The following is a 16,070-nucleotide window of genomic DNA, read 5'->3' as shown; positions in this document are numbered from 1 at the left end:
TCTAAAAGGCGTATCCTGTTCTGCATACGAGCTACGATTGCACTTTGTGTTAAAAGCGTCCAACACATGTGCGTGCATTCATTTCCAGGGTCGTGTTACATAGGGAGAAGAAGGGAGAGAGGTCAATGACATTAGAGAACAATGTCAGTGCTCTATTTACAGAACCTGAAAGAATACAATAAAGATAGGTGAGACCCAATAGTCTACAGGACTGGGGAAAGAATGAAATGTTGCTCAGATGAAAAGGCAGACACCTTTTTATTCAACGCATGTATAAAGAGGCTAATGGCAATATAATCGATGGGAGGTATGTGTCGCAGAGATGGCTGCTCCCTGCGATGCAACTTGGAATATTTTGATTTAGTGCACGAGAGCACTAAGATATCGTTTAGTGTTACCTGGGTCCGGGTTGCGGGTAGCTATGAGAGATGGGCGGGTCTGGCTACCCATATACCTCCCATGTGGGTGTGGTTACAGCCCACATAATGAAGGCTATTGTTTGGCATATGGTCTGTATACAGAGAGGGAGAAGCCTTCCTGTGTGTTGGACTCCAGAGTGAGCCTGCGTGCTGGACATTGCCCAGCCTGTGTGCCCACAGGCCTGAGGGAACAGAATCCAGCTAAGGACATTTGTGTTGTTTTGCCTGCTCTAAAGGCCGTGAACCTTTTGATGTTACTGCCAGGTTTATGAAGCAAATAAACACACATGGACTTTTAAGAGAACGTGTCTCCTGTTTTCCTCCTGTCGCACCTGAGTGAGTACAACTCCTACTTTTGGTGCTAGACTGCGGGTATCGGTCTAGGAGTTACCTGGGAGGATTACAGCGGGGGGGGGCTTGCTGTAGATCCTAGGGTCCACGAACTCCGGGCGGCTTGCTGTGGATCGGCGGGTCCATGAACTCCAGGCGGTCAGCTGTCGATCGGCGGGTCCATGAAGTCTGCAGAGCGGAGCCGTGCAGAGCTGTGTGGAGAGGTGCAGAGCCATGTGGAGCCACGCTGTTATGATTGAGTCACCGTAGGAGGCAGACACAAAAATAGAAGCTACGTCCAGAAAACCAGAGAAGTTGGCAACTATCAGATTGCAGACCCCTGAACCTATCAACACAACTAGCAGTAGCCGTGGGGGGTTCCTACGATGCCCTAGACCCCTCGATCACAGCTGGAGCGCTAAATAGCCTGAAGACAGAAAAGGAAATCTAAACTGCCCCAGAGCAGACCCCAAAGTAAAAGGCAGCCCCCAACATATACTGACGGTGAAGCAAGATGAAAAAACACTCACACAGATAGAAAGATAGGCTGCGCAAACGATGGGGCCCAAGCTAGCTAAACAGAACAGGAAAGGAAGGTTGCTGTCTGCAATCTGCCAAAACCCTATCAAAGACATAAGCCAACAAGCTGATATGAAAAAGACCCTGAAGCAGCTAGGCTTCAAAAACTAAATCAGCACTCAGGTATTTTCAGAAGACGAAGCTAAAGGAATTCAGCACACCCCAGCAGGGAATGGCAGAAATCCAGAAAAACAAAGCAAAACAAAGTCTAAGCAAAAATGCAAAAGGCCGAGGAGAAAACTTAGCTTTAGAGGAGCAGGAATTCAGACTGGTCTCCAAGGATCCCACAGAGAAATCACCCGCAGGGCAGAAGGGCGTCGGCAGCCTTATATCCAGTCAGTAACTCCACTCAGCCAGTCATCATCATCATCAGACTCAGGTGTTTGATAATCAGGCTCACTACCTTTCTTTACCAGAAGAGGGAGTTCCTCGGGCCTCAGTAGTGAAGGGGAAAATGAACTCACAACAGTACCTCCCCCTTGAGGAGGGGTCACCAAACCCTCAACCACGCCACCAGGGCGATCAGGGTGAGCCCGATGAAAGGCACGCACCAATCTTTTGGCATGAATATCAGAGGCAGAGACCCAGGAATTATCCTCCTGACCATAACCCTTCCACTTAACCAAATACTGGAGTCTCCGTCTAGCCAGACGGGAATCCAGTACTTTCTCTACCTCATATTCCATGTTACCTTCAACCAATACAGGGTCTGGAGGTGCCACCCCCGGAACAACAGGTTCAACAAACCTCTTCAACAAAGATTTATGGAACACATTATGGATTTTAAATGTGACAGGAAGAGCCAAACGAAAAGAGACCGGATTAATAATCTCCAAAATCTTGTAAGGTCCAATAAATCTAGGCTTAAACGTAGGAGAAGCCACCTTCATAGCAATATTTTTTGATGATAACCACATCATATCACCAACCTTAAACTGGGGACCAATGTACATATTTCGGTTGGAAAACCGCTGGGCCTTTTCCTGGGAGAGAGATAACTTATCCACCACTTGGTCCCAGATCTGGTGCATTCTCTCCACCACAGTGTCAACACCTGGGCAGGCAGAGGGCTCCACCTGCCCTGAAGAAAATCGAGGATGAAACCCAAAGTTACAAAAAAAAGGTGACATCAAAGTGGCAGAACTAGCTCTATTATTTAAAGCAAATTCGGCCAAGGGCAAAAATGAAACCCAATCATCCTGATCAGCGGAAATAAAACATCTCAAATACGACTCCAAGGTCTGGTTTGTTCTCTCTGTCTGCCCATTGGTCTGAGGGTGAAAAGCAGAGGAGAAGGACAACTGAATTCCCAACTTGGAACAGAAAGTTCTCCAAAATCTAGACACAAACTGGACTCCTCTGTCAGATACAATGTTCTCAGGAATCCCGTGCAAGCGAACCACCTGTTGTAAAAACAGGGGCACCAACTCAGAGGAAGACGGCAACTTAGGGAGTGGTACAAGATGAACCATCTTAGAGAACCTATCACAAATCGCCCAAATAACAGTCATCCTTTGAGAGACAGGCATATCAGAGATGAAATCCATTGAAATATGGGTCCATGGCCTCTTGGGGACAGGCAAAGGCATCAACAACCCACTAGAGCGAGAACACGATTTAGACCGGGAGCACGTCCCACAGGACTGCACAAAATTCCTGACATCACGAGACAAGGAGGGCCACCAAAAAGACCGACTCACCAGATCTCTAGTACCAAAAATACCTGGATGACCAGCCAAAGCAGAGCAATGAACTTCAGACATCACTCTCTTCTTCCACTGGTCAGGAACATACAATTTTCCACTGGGACAACGCTCAGGTTTGTCCTCCTGGAACTCTTCCAGAGCACGTCTCAAATCGGGCGAGATGGCAGAAAGAACTACCCCTTCGCCTAAGATGGTAGCAGGCTTGGTCACCACAGGAGAATCAGCAAAGAAGCTCCTAGAGAGGGCGTCTGCCTTGACATTCTTAGTTCCAGGAAGAAAAGAAACCACAAAATCAAAACGTGTAAAAAACAAGGCCCACCTAGCCTGTCTAGGGTTCAAGCGCTTAGCCGACTCTAGGTAAATCAAATTCTTGTGGTCAGTGAGGACCACGACTTGATGCTTAGCTCCCTCCAACCAATGTCTCCACTCCTCAAATGCCCATTTCATGGCCAACAGTTCCCGATTCCCCACATCATAGTTCCGTTCAGATGGAGAGAACTTTCGAGAAAAGAAAGCACAGGGATTCATTTTAGATGTTACAGGATCCTTTTGGGACAAAACAGCTCCTGCACCAATCTCAGAAGCATCCACCTCTACCTGGAACGGAAGTGAGACATCAGGTTGCCGCAAAACCGGGGCGGAGGTGAATCTTCGCTTCAGCTCCTGAAAGGAAGAAACAGCCTCCGGAGACCAATTTAACACATCAGCACCCTTCTTAGTCAAATCAGTCAATGGCTTGGCAATACTAGAAAATTTTGCTATAAATTTCCGATAAAAATTAGCAAAACCCAAAAACTTCTGCAGGGCCTTCAAAGAAGTGGGCTGAACCCAATCGTAAATGGCCTGTACCTTGGCCGGGTCCATTTCAATAGTTGACGGGGACAAAATAAATCCCAAAAAAGAAATCCTCTGTACTCCAAAAAGGCATTTAGATCCTTTGACATACAGGGAATTCTCCCTCAAGATCCGGAACATAGTCCGAATATGTTCCACATGAGAATCCCAATCCTTGGAGAAGATCAAAATATCATCCAGATAGATAATCAAAAATTTATCGACAAAATCTCGGAAAATATCGTTCATGAAGCACTGGAAGACAGAAGGGGCATTAGTGAGCCCAAAAGGCATCACCAGGTACTCAAAATGTCCCTCCGGAGTATTAAACGCCGTCTTCCATTCATCCCCATGCTTAATGCGAATAAGATTATACGCCCCCCTGAGGTCAAGCTTGGTAAACCAGCAAGCACCTTTAACTCTGGAGAATAGATCAGAAATCAGGGGTAACGGATACTGATATTTAACAGTAATTTTGTTGAGGGCACGATAATCAATACAAGGTCTTAATGATCCATCCTTTTTGGCTACAAAAAAAAAACCGGCACCTAAGGGTGACGAGGATGGTCTAATATGACCCTTGCAATTTTCTTGATGGTCTGGGGTGACCCGCATTACCACCTGGGTCCAAAACTGAGGTTTATTTTTAGCCAAAGGAGTAGCATCAATCCCCCTCAAAGGGATAGGCGTCTGCAGAGGTGTCATCGGAAATCCACAACGTTTAGCAAAATCCAAGTCCATTAGGTTTAGGGCTGCTCCCGAATCCACAAAAGCCTTGGCGGAAAATGTGGACAGGGAGCAGATCAGAGTAATAGCCAGAAGAAACTTAGGTTGAACACCACCAACAGAAAACGTGTGTGCAAAGCGTTTCTCTCGTTTAGGACAGACAGAAATAATATGCGAGGCATCTCCACAGAAAAAACACAACTTATTACGCCTTCTGAACTCCTGACGCTGCTCTCTGGTAAAAACTCTATCACATTGCATAGGTTCAGACATTTGTTCAACAGGTGGCAACACCTCTCGTGCAGCTTTGCGTTCACGCAAACGCCGATCAACCTGAATGGCTAATGACATAGAATCGTCAAGACCAGAGGGAACAGGAAATCCCACCATAGTATCTTTTAGGGCTTCTGACAACCCCTTCCGAAAGAGAGCAGCCAAGGCATTATCATTCCAGGTAGTAAGTACTGCCCACTTTCAGAATTTTTGACAGTACAATTCTGCAGAATCACGACCCTGGTTCAATGCCAGCAGGGTCTTTTCAGCCTGATCAATGGCATTAGGTTCGTCATACAACAACCCCAAGGCCTGAAAAAATGCATTCACATTAGTCAGAATAGGATCATCTGGTTTCAAAGAAAACGCCCAATCCTGGGGATCGCCACGCAGCAAAGAGATGACAATTTTAACCTGCTGCGCGGAGCTCCCTGACGAGTTAGGCTTCAAGGCAAAAAAATAATTTACAATTATATTTGGAATACAAAAATTTAGACCAATCCCCAAAAAATACATCAGGTGTAGGAATCTTTGGTTCAGCAGCATGTGAATGAGCAAGGTAGGCGGAAATTCCCCGCACTTCCGCAGCGAGCTGCTCCACACGATCAGACAATTGCTTTATCTCCATTGAGAGAAAAAAAAATTCCCCCTACGGCCTCAGAGATATAGAGGAAAAAATATACACACTTTTTTTTTTTTTTTTGTTACAATTCTTTCCTGCTATTGAGTTCCCTAGGATCTGCGGTATGGCGGGTGATTCTGTTATGATTGAGTCACCGTAGGAGGCAGACACAAAAATAGAAGCTACGTCCAGAAAACCAGAGAAGTTGGCAACTATCAGATTGCAGACCCCTGAACCTATCAACACAACTAGCAGTAGCCGTGGGGGGTTCCTACGATGCCCTAGACCCCTCGATCACAGCTGGAGCGCTAAATAGCCTAAAGACAGAAAAGGAAATCTAAACTGCCCCAGAGCAGACCCCAAAGTAAAAGGCAGCCCCCAACATATAATGACGGTGAAGCAAGATGAAAAAACACTCACACAGAAAGATAGGCTGCGCAAACGATGGGGCCCAAGCTAGCTAAACAGAACAGGAAAGGAAGGTTGCTGTCTGCAATCTGCCAAAACCCTATCAAAGACATAAGCCAACAAGCTGATATGAAAAAGACCCTGAAGCAGCTAGGCTTCAAAAACTAAATCAGCACTCAGGTATTTTCAGAAGACAGAGCTAAAGGAATTCAGCACACCCCAGCAGGGAATGGCAGAAATCCAGAAAAACAAAGCAAAACAAAGTCTAAGCACAAATGCAAAAGGCCGAGCAGAAAACTTAGCTTTAGAGGAGCAGGAATTCAGACTGGTCTCCAAGGATCCCACAGAGAAATCACCCACAGGGCAGAAGGGCGTCGGCAGCCTTATATCCAGTCAGTAACTCCACTCAGCCAGTCATCATCATCAGACTCAGGTGTTTGATAATCAGGCTCACTACCTTTCTTTACCAGAAGAGGGAGTTCCTCGGGCCTCAGTAGTGAAGGGGAAAATGAACTCACAACACACGCAGAGCTGTGCGGAGCCTCACTGTGAAGACCCGTGCAGAGCCTCTTGGAGCTGGACAGAGCCTTGCAGAGCGGTGCGGAGGCTCGCTGTGAAGAAACTGTTGGGGCGGATAGACTACCGTGCACAGGCGGTGAGGGGCCTGAGAGGGCATGGGGAATCCACAGCATGCCCCCAAGGAGGGATGGTTGCCCGAAAGGGGGTGGAGCCGCAAAAGGGGGTGGTGACCCAAACAGGGATGGTTGCCCAAAAAGGTTGCAGTAACCCAAACAGGGATGGTTGCCCAGAAAGGGGTGGAGTCCCAAAAGGGGGTGGTGGCCTAAAAAGGAGCGGCGGCGAATGTGCCGAAGAACTGTTGCCGGGAACAGTGTTCATTCAGCGCGTTTCTGGCATCCTGTTTCATTTATCCATCTGACAAGACATCACAGAGGTGTTCTGTGGAGGTCAATGGGGAGAGTGTGGCTGGAATTTTGGACTCAGGGAGCCCGGTGACCCAGGTGCGCGCCACACTCCCTGTCTGATTCCCAGAAGGAAGATGGAAGTGCACTGCATCCATGGGGTCGCTAGGGATTATCCAGTGTCCAGGGTAATCATTGAGACGCCCACTATTATTTCCAGCCATTACATCCCTGTAGTCCCGGACTTGCCATACCCTGTTGTAATAGGCCAGGACTTTGAATGGTTTTGGAACTTGTGGGAGGAAAGGGGAGTGTCTGATCGCTCAGAGAGGAGCAGGAATGACCCGACGGAAGCCCCACTGCAGCAGGTGGTAGGGGTTTTGGATGGTGTGATGCATAAAGACGAAGAGGTAGCACCCCCTAAGGTTGGTGTCCTAGGGTTAGGGGTGACCAGGAAAAAGTGTCTAATTGACCAACTCTGGGACTTAGCAGAGGTGACCAACAGTATGACCGTTGAAAATGGGGTAGCTCCATGAAAGTGGTCTGGCACCTGTCTAAATGGGGACTTTTTGTTCCTGGGTGACAGGGTGAGTAGTGGTGACTCCCATTCAGACTGTGAAGCAAGCGGAAAAGAGTGAGGTAAGGTGGACCCGGATACAGATGTCAAGTCTTCCCGTCGTCGCCGGGGACTCGGCAGCCGCAGAAAGACAGGGTCAGGGGCAAACAAGGTTAATGTCCTTGATAAGGAGGTCACTTTACAACTGGCAAACCCCAGCACAGAAGTAGTCGATGATGTGAGGAAAATAAAACTGACCCAGTGTGGCGATAGGGGTCCAACAGCTAACATTGCAGTTCGAGAAGAACTCCGAGGAAAAACAGAGAGCCTGCAGAAGCTGTCCGAATCGACCGCTGCCACCCGACAACGAGAGGATCAAATCGACAAACTGACAAAGGAAATGTGCACAAGGAAAGAGCGAGCCGACAGTTTCCACCAGGTGGAAGCGCACGTACAAAGCTTGGAGAAAGAGTATGACGAGGTCTGTCAACAGCTGGTGACTGAGAGGTTGAAGGTGTCGAGTTTCGAAGCCGCCAACACCGCACAGCTGGTTCAGGTGCGTCACCAGGCTTCTGAGCTCTCGGCAGCCACTGCTCAGCTCGGAGAGAAAGAGGCACAGGAGCAGAAGCTGCTTCATACCACCAAGGAGAAGCAGCGCTTTGCTTGGCAGGAGGACGCAGAACACGTGTCTCAGCTGGAAATGACCTGCTGCAACAAAGAGCAGGAGTTTCAGCACCTCGTCAAAGAGTTTTCTCGTGAGAAGCAAAAAGTGGCAGATTTACAGGTCGATTCAAAGAGTTTGAAAGAACAGAAGTCTGAGGAAATTGCGGTTTTAGAGTGAAAAATAAGTTCAATGTGGAAAGCAGGGACACAAGGTGAACAAGCCCTTTGGGGACTATCCGCAGACTTGGAGGAGAATAACGCATACATCAAAGAGGCCCATGAGAAGCATCAGCAGGAGCTTCACCAGAGAAAGGACGAGCATTGCTGCTTGGCAGAGGAGCAGGATAAAGGTCTCTGAGAGTTCAAGATCGAGCAGGAGGCTAAGCAAGAGGCTAAGGCCCAGCTTCAGAAATACATGGACAGCCGGAAAAATGAGCTCTCTGCTCTACAGAATGAACTGTCACCCTCTCCAATTCTGATCGCAATGAAGGGGAGTGAGCTGGAGAGACTGACCAAAGAAGTGGCCTCCAGGGAGGAAGAAATCCCGCAGGGGAATTGCTACGCAGACAGCCTCACCAGGGAGGTCGACGTCTTGAAAAACCGCTCTGACTCTCAGGACTAGAAGATCAAACACTATGCCTAAGAAGGTGAGATTACGCTCCTCCAGTGCCTGGTAGAGGTGCCGAGGATGTGGGAGAAATGTTTGCCAGTGAGGTCGTGCATGAGGTATTTAGAAAGGAAGTGGAAGCGTGTAGTGTGAACTGGGCACCAGAGACTCAGCAGTTGGTTATACTGGAGACTAGGGAAGTCACAGTGAAGCAGGTGGCTATACTGAGTGACATGCACCTACACTGCCTCCGCACGAAACAGGTGATCATGTTGAGGAATAAGGAAGCCGCTCGATGTCTGGATTATGCAAGCGAAGCTCAAAGTCGGCTGGGGCTTGTGGAAGAAATCGTTCAAGTGCCCAGATGTCTGGTGAGGAAAGTCATTGGGACACTTGGACATGTAATGCAAGAAATTGTGAATAAGTCAGGTGTGGCGAGTGTGGGCATCCCAACTGACGCCGAAGCCCAAGTAGCTGGTGAAGATGCGATGGTTCCATTTTTCGTTGTCGTATCAATAGAGAGCCTTAAAAATATTCAAATACTTCTGGAATATCAGGTGGTGTACCTACAAGAAGCAGAGCAGCTGAGACAGGAAAGACTGCAGATTAAGGTACAGCTACAGGAAATGGAATGAAGGTGGCGACCACTTCCAACCCGAGGTATAGAGGGACAAAGGGGTTCTCTAAAGACTAGAAGTATGCAATATGAAGCTAAAAGGGTTAGAAGTTGTGACTCCTCTGTTAATTCAGTGCTGAGTAGCATAGGCAGGAAACCCTGTAGCGGACGTAGTGACAAAGGGTCAGACTCAGACCCGACAGTAGGCTCGACTGTAAAAGAGTCTCGCGGCCGCACAAAGCAGTGGAGGTGGTCAGGGAGAAAATGGTCCGACAAAGGGGCAACCCTACCAGAGGAGGTGACGGAGTCAGATCATACATTGTTTCAAAAAGGTTTAGTCATAGAGCCCGATTTTGAAAGACGGGTGCACTATCAAAGGCGACCGAAAAGGGTCTCTGGTCAGGTAATGGAAAGTGCCAAGCACAATGGCTTTAGGCAGAGAGGGAGGTATGTAAGGAGGATAATGGCCGTATAGTCGGCGGGAGGTATATGTCTCAGAGATGACTGCTCCCTGGGATTCAACCCAAAGTATTTTGCTTTAGTGCACGTGAGCACTAAGCTGTCGTTTAGTGCACCTGGGTCCGGGTAGCTATGAGAGATGGACAGATCTGGCTACCCATACACCTCCCCTGTGGGTGTGGTTACAGCCAACAAAATGGAGGCTGTTTGGCACATGGTCTGTGTGCAGAGAGGGAGAAGCTTTCCTGTGTGTGGGGTTCCAGACCGTGCCTGCGTGCTGGACATTGCCCAGCCTGTGTGCCCACAGGTCTGAGGGAACAGAAACCGGCTAAGGACATTTTTGTGTTGTTTTGCCTGCTTTATAGGCCGTGAACCTTTTGTGGTGCTGCCGGGTTTATGAAGCAAATAAACCCACATGGACTTTTAAGAGAACGTGTCTCCTGTTTTCCTCCTGCCGCACCTGAGTGAGTACAACTCCTACAGTATGTTAGGTGTGAAATTATGGCTACACGCTTGTAGGTGAGAACAATGGGGGCTACAGAGGAATGACTAACATGGCAGGGATATCCTGGAAAACAGGTTATTCCAATCATCCACCTCTTATTGGTGAGGGTTTAACCACTCGGATCCCCCCTGCACTCTCGAGAAGGAGGCTCTGAAAGAAGTGGTGACCGGATGTGTGCAAAGACTAAATGATGCTGTGACCAGACGTGTGCAGAGACTAAATGGTGCAGTGACTGGTCCACTCCATTTAGTCTCTGTACTTGGCTAACTCTGAAGGTCCCATAGAAAGTGAACAGCATGGTGGTTCACATTTCCTGCCACTGCACCATTCAGACGTGGCTGAACAACATATCACCTGGATAGCACCACTCAAAGATTGTCAAATACTTATTTCCCCCACTGTAGAGAGATAGATAGATAGATAGATAGATAGATAGATAGATAGATAGATAGATAGATAGATAGGAAATAATTATTTGATCCCTTGCTGATTTTGCAAGTTTGCCCACTGACAAAGACATGAACAGTCTATAATTTTAAGGGTAGGTTAATTTTAACATTGAGAGATAGAATATTAAAAATAAAGTCCAGAAAAGCACATTGTATAAATTATATAAATTTATTTGAATTTTGTAGTGAGAAATAAGTATTTGATCTCTATGGCAAACAAGACTTAATACTTGGTGGCAAAACCCTTGTTGGCAAGAACCGCAGTCAGATTTCTGCTGTAGTTGATAATGACGTTTGCGCACATGTCAGGAGGAATTTTGGTCCACTCCTCTTTGCAGATCATCGCTAAATCATTAAGATTTTGAGGCTGTCGCTTGGCAACTCGGAGCTTCAACTCCCTCCATAAGCTGTCTATGGGATTAAGGTCTGGAGACTGGCTAGGCAACTCCATGAATTTAATCTGCTTCTTTTTGAGCCACTCCTTTGTTGCCTTGGCTGTATGTTTTGGGTCATTGTCTTACTGGAAGACCAAGCCACGACCCATTTTTAATGTCCTGTCGGAGGGAAGGAGGTGGTCACTCAAGATTTTAGGGTACATGGCTCCCTCCACTCTTCCATTGATGTGGTGTAGTCCTGTGCCTTTAGCAAAGAAACACCCCCAAAACATAATGTTTCCACCTCCATGCTTGACAGTGGCGACGGTGTTTTTTGGGTCAAAGGCAACATTTCTCTTCCTCCCAACACGGCGAGTTGAGGTAATGCCAAAGATCTCAATTTTTGTGTCATTTAACCACAGCGCCTTCTGCCAATCACTCACAGAATCATTCAGGTGTTCATTGGCAAACTTCAAACGGGCCTGCACATGTGCCTTCTTGAGCAAGGGGACCTTGCGGGTACTGCAGGATTTTAAACCTTTATGGCGTAATGTGTTACTAATGGTTTTCTTGGTGACTGTGGTCCCAGCTGCCTTGAGATCATTAACAAGTTCCCCCATGTAGTTTTAGGCTGATCCCTCATCTTCCTCATGATCAGGGATAGCCCATGAGGTGAGATTTTGCATGGTACCCCAGATCGATGTTGATTGACAGTCATTTTGTATTTTTTCCATTTTCTTACTATTGCACCAACAGTTGTCTCCTTCCCACCCAGCGCCTTACGTATGGTTTTGTAGCCCATTACAGCTTTGTGCAGGTCTTTGATCTTGTCCCTGACATCCTTACAAAGCTCTTTGGTCTAGCCCATGTTGTAGAGGTTAGAGTCTGACTGATAATTGAGTCTGTGGACAGGAGGCTTTTAGAAGGCTAACTGCACACGTGGAATTGCCGCAGAAATTTCCGTGGCAATTCTGCAACTCCCTGCGGGAAATATGCAGGAAATACGCAGGAAATACGCATGCGGAATTCCCGCAAAAAACTAGCATTTTGCAAGCGTAATTAGCTTGCAGAATGCTAGCGTTTTCCAAGCGATCAGTAGCATCGCTTGGAAAACTGATTGACAGGTTGGTCACACTTGTCAAACATAGTGTTTGACAAGTGTGAGCAACTTTTTACTATTGATGCTGCTTATGCGGCATCATTAGTAAAAAGATATAATGTTAAAAATATTAAAAAAAAAATCGTAATAATCTCACCTTCCGGCGGCCCCCGCAGCCTTTCCGTTCCTCGTGTTGCTCTCGGCAACTCCAGTTCCCAGCGATGCCTTGCGACAATGACCACAGATGACGTAGCATCAGGCGAGACCTCTACGTCATCATAGGTCATTGTCGCAAGGCATCGCTGGGATCGGAAGATGCTGGCAGCGTGGTGAGAGGCGGGAAGGACTCCGGGGGACGCCGGAAGGTGAGAATATCACAATTTTTTATTTTAATTCTTTTTTTAACAGAGATATGGTACCCAGAGCTTGGAGGAGTGTCTCCTCTCCTCCAGACCCTGGGTACCATCCGCACATGATCCGCTTACTTTGCGCATGGTGGACATAGCCACATGTGGAAAGTAAGCGGATTCAATGCATTCCTATGAGTGCGGAATCGCCGCAATTCCACACAAAGAATGAGCATGCTGCGTATTTTTCCGCGATGCGATTCCGCTGCGAAAAAATACGCAGCATTAGCACAGCATGTGTGGAATGTCATTGAATTCAATGGGTTGCGTTTTGTATGCATTTTCGCAGCGAAAAAACGCGGCAAAAACGCTTACCATCCGCAACGTGTGCACATAGCCTAAAGGTGACTATGTAAGAAAACTGTCTTTAATGCAGGTTTATTAGGAGACTCTAACTGGTCTGTAGGAGTCAGAACTCTTAATGGTTGGTAGGGGATCAAATACTTATTTCTCACTGCAAAAATGCAAATGCATTTATATAACTTATACAATGTGATTTTCTGGATTTTATTTTTGATATTCTATCTGTCAATGTTAAAATTAACCTACCCCTAAAATTATGAACTGTTCATGTATTTGTCAGCGAGCAAACTTACAAAATCATCAAGGGATCGATCGATCGACAGACAGACAGACAGACAGACAGACAGTTGTGCTCAAAAGTTTACATACCCTAGCAGAATTTTTGGTTTCTTGGCCTTTTTTCAGAGAATATGAATGATAACACCAAAACTTTTTCTCCACTCCTGGTTAGTGGTTGGGTGAAGCCATTTAATGTCAAACTACTGAGTTTTCTCTTTTTAAATCATAATGACAACCCAAAACATCCAAATGACCCTGATCAAAAGTTCACACACCCTGGTGATTTTGGCCTGATAACATGCACAGAAGTTGACACAAATGGGTTTGAATGGCTACTTAAGGTAACATCCTCACCTGTGAACTGTTTGCTTATAATCAATGTATGTACATAAAAGCTGAGTGAGTTTCTGGGATCCATACAGACTTTTGCATCTTTCATCCAGCCACTGACATTTCTGGATTGTGAGTCATGGGGAAAGCAAAAGAATTGTCAACAGATCTTCGGGAAAAGATAGTTGAACTGTATAAAACATATTCTGTGAAAAATGGCCAAAAAAGCAAACATTCTGCTGGGGTATGTAAACGTTTGAGCACAACTGTAGATAGATAGATAAAATATAGATATCCATGAGATATATAATTAGTGTCTTGGGTGTGTAATTTACTGTATTTGTATTTAGCTAATAAAGGAATAAAATGACATGAGGATCACCCCTATTGATATTATCAGGCTGGAAATGTCAATGGTTATTGGGCCCTTCCCAGCCTAAAAATACCAGCTTGCAGCAGCCGCGGAATTGGTGCATCACATTAGATGCTCGAATTCTGGCGCTTTGCTCTGCTCTTCCCTGGTGCGGTGACAATCGGGGTAATGGTAGGTACAACTCTCAGAGTTGCTAGGTCTCGATGAGCTCAACGTGAGCCAATGATGCTGATGAGCACTGTCATCAGTACCTGGCACCTGTGTATAGCAGAACTTTACTGCTATTCAGTCACTGGAGCCAAATTCTGGGAATGTGGACTACAATGGAACTTGTAGGAACATTTTTACAAATAAATTGGTGAAAGAGGGACAGTGTCATGTGTTTATTTCTGTCTTTTTCTGTTTTTCAGATATCCATTCCTTGACTACAGCGGATTTGGTGAATTACTGCAGAACCTTTTTTCCTTTTGCAATAAATTGGTGAACAAGGGATAGTGTTGGGGAGTCTCCATTTAAATAAAGTGTTTTTTTTTTCTATGTGTGTGTTTTTTTTAATTACTGGTTAGTAATGGGGATGTTGGATAGATCCCTCTCAATTACTAACCCCAGGAGTTGATGGCAGATATGATTTTTGACAAAACACTGTCATCAACCCCAACTACCATTATCCCAAATTCCACCGTACCAGGGTAATCAGGAGGAGCCTGGCATCTAATGTGATGTGCCAATTCTGGAGCAGCTGCAGACTGGTATTTTTAGGCTGCGAAGGGCCCAATAACCATGGACCTTCCGAACTTGATAATATTAGCCCACAGCTGTCTGCTTTAACTTGTCTGGTTATCAAAATAGGAGGAAACCCAAAGTAATTTTTTTTCGTTAAGGCCGGTTTCACATTAGCGCATTTTCAGCGCGCGCACGGCCGGGGGTAGCTCCGCCCCCGAACCGGCTCTCTGCCCGGCGTGCCCGCCCCTTCCTTGTAGCGCCGCCTCCTAGCGGACAGCGGCGCCTGCGATCGGCGCACCCTATCTTTAGCATAGGGTGCGCCGATCGTGCGCAGGCCGTGCGCTAGTTGCGCTTTGACCTGCGCTGCGCACTTTTGACGGTGCGCCGTGCGCGCCAAAATCAAACTTTTCGGATTTTGGCGCGCACGGCGCACCGTCAAAAGTGCGCAGCGCAGGTCAAAGCGCAACTAGCGCACGGCCTGCGCACGATCGGCGCACCCTATGCTAAAGATAGGGTGCGCCGATCGCAGGCGCCGCTGTCCGCTAGGAGGCGGCGCTACAAGGAAGGGGCGGGCACGCCGGGCAGAGAGCCGGATCGGGGGCGGAGCTACCCCCGGCCGTGCGCGCGCTGAAAATGCGCTAATGTGAAACCAGCCTTATTTATGCATTTATTAGCTAAATGCAAGTACAGTACACTACACACATAATACACTAATTACATATCTCATAAATATCTATTTATCTCAGTATTTGCACAACTAACACCTAAACATCTGTCATTTCTATTCTGCATTCTATTTTGGCACGTGTCACACGAATGGTGCACATGGATATAATAATAATAATAATAAATTTTATTTCTATAGCGCCGACATATTCCGCAACACTTTACATTTCAGAGGGGACTTGTACAGACAATAGACATTACAGCATAAAAATCACATAGATCATAACAGATACCAAGAGGAAGCTTACAATCTATGAGGGAAAAAAAGGGAGACACGAAAGGTGGGTGGCAACAGTTGCCCTGATTGTATGGACCAGCCAAAATGTTAAGTGTGTAACAGTACAGACGCAAAGAACTAATGGATGCATAAAGCATGTGGGAACATGATGCAGGGAACCTGGTTATGGTAAAAACTTTAGACTGTGCCACACAGGGATAGATTAAGTTAATGTGTTGAGGCGATAGGCCAGTCTGAATAAATGAGTTTTCAGGGCACGCTTAAAATTGTGGGGATTGGGGACTAATCGTATTGACCTGGGAAGTGCATTCCAAAGAATTGGCGCAGCACGTGTATAGTCTTGGAGACGGGAGTGGGAGGTTCTGATTATTAAGGATGCTAACCTCAAGTCATCAGCAGAACGGAGGGCGCGGGTAGGATGGTATAATGAAACAAGGGAGGAGATGTAGGGTGGTGCTGAGCCATGAAGAGCTTTGTGGGTGAGGGTAATAAGTTTGTACTGGATATGTCCGATACTGTTTTTGCGGTAACGGAAACATCACGACG

The 16,070-nt window shown here is 46.7% G+C and overlaps 1 protein-coding gene across 1 annotated transcript in view; it reads right to left on the bottom strand.

Moving 5' to 3' along the window:
* The window catches only part of FUZ (fuzzy planar cell polarity protein), a 142,833-nt gene that overhangs the window by 12,894 nt on the left and 113,869 nt on the right, over positions 1-16,070 (bottom strand). The window lies entirely within an intron of this gene.

This window comes from Dendrobates tinctorius, unplaced genomic scaffold (assembly GCF_039654945.1).
Source record: "Dendrobates tinctorius isolate UK_male_01 unplaced genomic scaffold, ASM3965494v1 ptg000028l, whole genome shotgun sequence".
NCBI classification, from domain to species: Eukaryota; Metazoa; Chordata; class Amphibia; order Anura; family Dendrobatidae; genus Dendrobates; species Dendrobates tinctorius.
The sequence above is the reverse complement of the archived record's forward strand: the minus strand, read 5'-3'. Positions and strand labels throughout refer to the sequence as shown.